General features: G+C 38.6%; 1 long non-coding RNA gene across 1 annotated transcript; it reads right to left on the reverse strand.

Moving 5' to 3' along the window:
* Positions 1 to 2,193: 2,193 nt before the first annotated feature.
* Positions 2,194 to 3,353, reverse strand: LOC311079976. Its single transcript, XR_014605486.1, has 3 exons — positions 3,005 to 3,353; positions 2,742 to 2,813; positions 2,194 to 2,617 (listed from the first exon to the last, which is right to left on the reverse strand). It is a non-coding gene; the product is annotated as an uncharacterized lncRNA (long non-coding RNA).
* Between the last annotated feature and the right edge of the window lie 444 nt (positions 3,354 to 3,797).

Below are 3,797 nucleotides of genomic sequence, written 5' to 3' on the forward strand. Positions count from 1 at the left end.
TAATAAGACAGAACCCATGGTGGTGGCCCCTGCACCACTGCTCAGGAAAGTTAGAGACCTGGCCCTGGTTGTGGATGGCTGCTCCATTTCCACATCTCCTGAGGTGCGCAACCTGGGCGTCATCCTGGACTCAACTCTCTCCTTCCGGTCCCACATCAACAACATCACCAAGTCTGCCTTCTACCACCTCAGAAACATCTCACGATTCCGGCCTTCACTCACACATTCAGTAACTGAGACACTCATCATGCCTTTATCACCTCCCATCTACTGCAATGTTGTCCTGTCTGGACTGCCCACAAAGGCCCTTAGCAGACTCCAGTATGTCCAGAACTCTGCTGCCAGGGTTCTAACCCACACAAATCCCCGGCAGCATATCACTCCCATCCTCCAACAACTCCACTGGTTGCCAGTCAAGTCACACATCACCTACAAGATCCTCCTGCTTACTTACAAATCTCTACATGGACTCTCACCAAAATACCTCACAGATCTCCTCCACCCCTACACTCAGTCATGTTCCCTGCGGTCCTTCTGACATGCTGGACACCCCCCGCATCAGGTTGCGGACTTTTGGGGACAGGGCTTTCTCTGCCAATGCTCCAACACTCTGGAACAGTCTACCACTTTACATCTGCTCTGCCCCATCCCTGCCCATGTTCAAAATGCACCTCAAAACATTTATTTTCACTAAGTCCTTTGACCCCTAACCTTGTTGTAGAGATGTCTACTTTTGTATGTGTCCACTTACAATCAAAACAAAACATTGTGCTTTTGTAAAATAAAGAAAATAAACAGGGTGTGCTTTCTTTTTTTCCTCTCTATCTCGGTGAACTTTTTTTTCTTGAGCACTACTATAAGCTGAAACAAAACTCAGCGAATACTTGTCACACATTTATAAGCCATATCTTTATACATATTTAAGTGTGTACTTTTAAATGATCAGATTCAAAAGGAAAACAAATATTCTCTGATTAAGTAATTCGTATAAAACCAACAAGATGTCCAGTTTCTCAAACCCTTGCTCATTATTTTAATATGACCACGCGCGCAAAAAAAGATTGACATGCAAATCTCCACATTAAGGAACGCGAACACGCTCATTACCTCAAAAACAAAGCACCAAACTTCATCAGTCTCTGCTTTTCGTCGAGTTTAGAAGACACGCTGTGAGCTTAGTCCGGTCACTTATTCAGCTTACATTAGATTTACCTCAGAAGAAGAAGAACGCGATTTGAAGACAAGAAAGATGTAAGGTAAGAAATGTATTCTGAATTATATTAGTTCATTGTTGCATAAACTTCACATTGCAGTTGAACTGTTGCTAGATATATGCTGAATATTAATGTTTAGACCCGTGCTCACTGTTAAATACTGTGTCTGTGGATATCTGCTTAAACGTAGATTATGTATATGGTAACAATAATGATTCATAGTTTGGAGCAGCTCAATCGCTTCAGTAAATAACGCGCTGTGCGTTTGAAAAGCAAAACGCACCAAACATTAGGCTTCATGGTTTTACTCCAATCTCATTTCATAACGTCATAATAATTGGAAACATTTGAAGTGACATATGATAATCAATATATTTTTATCTAGTGTAGTGTTACTGAAGTGTTCCTTTTTAACGATTGATAGGCTGCCTGCTACGGAAGAGGAGATTAGGGCCAAGCAATAATAAAAAAAATAAAACCATCTCGAGATTAAAGTCATTCCCAGCAAACAATATGACGTTGTGACGACGTCACGTGCTGGTCATTTTTAGTCACGCTTACGTTAGCATATGACGTCGCCACAACCGTCAAAGTGAAACACCAAAAGAGGTCGCTACGACGTCGCCAACCGACGTCGTGACAACGTCTCCAGTACGTTGCGACAACGTTATTTAATTAAGGTCGCCGATTGGTCATTTGATGACTTTTGATAGTTTTTCATATATTCATATATATATTCATTCTGCAGTGGATTTATTCACATCCATTTATACTAGCATTTACCTGCCACTACTGTCACAGCAACATCGATAATTGTGGTTCTTGTTCAGAACTTAAGTTTGTTGTTTCAACTAGCATTACTGTTCAAATCTTGACATTTTACTCAAACAATTGGTAAAAACATGTTTAAACATTCACTAATGTAAACTGTAGAATAATTGTAGAATAATTGAAAGAACTGAAAAGTGTTTTTGCAGATTTTATTTAACAGAATTTAACAGACACTATAATAACAAATGGGGAAAAAATTAACACAACTATACATTAAAGCAAAAAAGGAAAAAAATAAACATCACTATGTAAAACACTTTAAAAAGCTCTTCATCTGAATCTTAATCTGTGTCACTGAATTGCTGGTTATTGATCTCTTGTGGGACCGCCACTTCTGAGACTGACTGCACCTAGACAAACAATTTAAATAAATCTTAAATAAATCTTGTAGTCTGGAAGCTCTTTCAGTTTTGCCTCCAAGACAGCAAGTTCTTCCAAAGACTGGGCCACATCGATTTCTGTTGGAGTCTCCGGACCCTGGCTGGCTCCTCCAGTCTGGTTTAACCGGAGGAGGATCTCCTGGATTTTTTTTGCCATCACATCCTGGTGGGTCAACATTGCCTTAAGTGTCTCTGTTTCAGAAATGCAAAATGTTTCAAAGACATTAAAATGAAGGTCAGAAATGTACAAAGTGCAAAGATAACACATTGCAGTTATTACATGACTGAAATTTACCCACAATAAAAATGAACATACCTTGCATTACTGTAACCGTTTGGGTTAAGGCGGAGATAGAGTCTGACACACTTGAGGAGCAGCTGGCAGTTTCTGTGTGCACATATGCAATACAAAATGCAAGCGATTAAACTCAACACTTAGGTTCAGCATGTTATAAAACAAGAACTACCAAAGTTCAAATCACCAGGCTACATTTCTTGTGTCACCATGTTGATAACTGTAACACTTACAAATAAACAATTTTCAAAGTCATTAAACCAACAATAAAAATATAATCATACCATCAGACATCTCAGGCTGAATAGGACTTACTGGATCAAGGTCTGTGTAAATCAGGGGTGTCAAACTCAGTTCCTGGAGAGCCACAGCCCTGCAGAGTTTAGCTTCAACCCTAATTAAACACACCTGATCAGGTAATCAAGTCCTTCAGGCTTATTTGAAAACTGCAGGTGTGTGTGTGTTGAAGCAGGGTTGGAACAAAACTCTGTAGGGCTGTGGCCCTCCAGGAACTGAGTTTGACACCTGTGGTGTAAATAAATAAAAAAATGTCAACATAAGGTATATTTTAATATAGATCCGCACAACTTGACAAAGCTTATGCAACAATTGTTAACTTACTGTTCATAGTGTTTGTCTAACTCATCTTGTTGGTTTTATACAAATTACTTAAGCAGATAATATTTGTTTTCAGTTTGAATCCGATCATTTAAAAGTACACACTTAAATGATTATAAAGGTATATGGCTCATAAATGTATGACAAGTATTCGCTGAGTTTTGTTTCAGTTTATAGACGTGCTCAAGAAAAAAAAGAGGCAGAACGCACACCCTGTTTATTTTCTTTATTTTACAAAAGCACAATGTTTTGATTTGATTGTAAGTGGACACATACAAAAGTAGAAATATCACAGATTCTTTTTTTATATTTCTTTTTTCTGTATGACTATAAATTACGGAGAAATTTAAGTTTATAGTGCTACAATGTGAAGAAAATCAAGCAAAACGCGCGGGCGCGTTTGCCGACCATTTTAACCTACATTTGAAACAGAGATCTTGGTTAAAATGTAAAATTCGG

Source organism: Abramis brama (genome assembly GCF_963993115.1).
Source record: "Abramis brama genome assembly, chromosome: 3".
NCBI lineage: Eukaryota > Metazoa > Chordata > Actinopteri > Cypriniformes > Leuciscidae > Abramis > Abramis brama.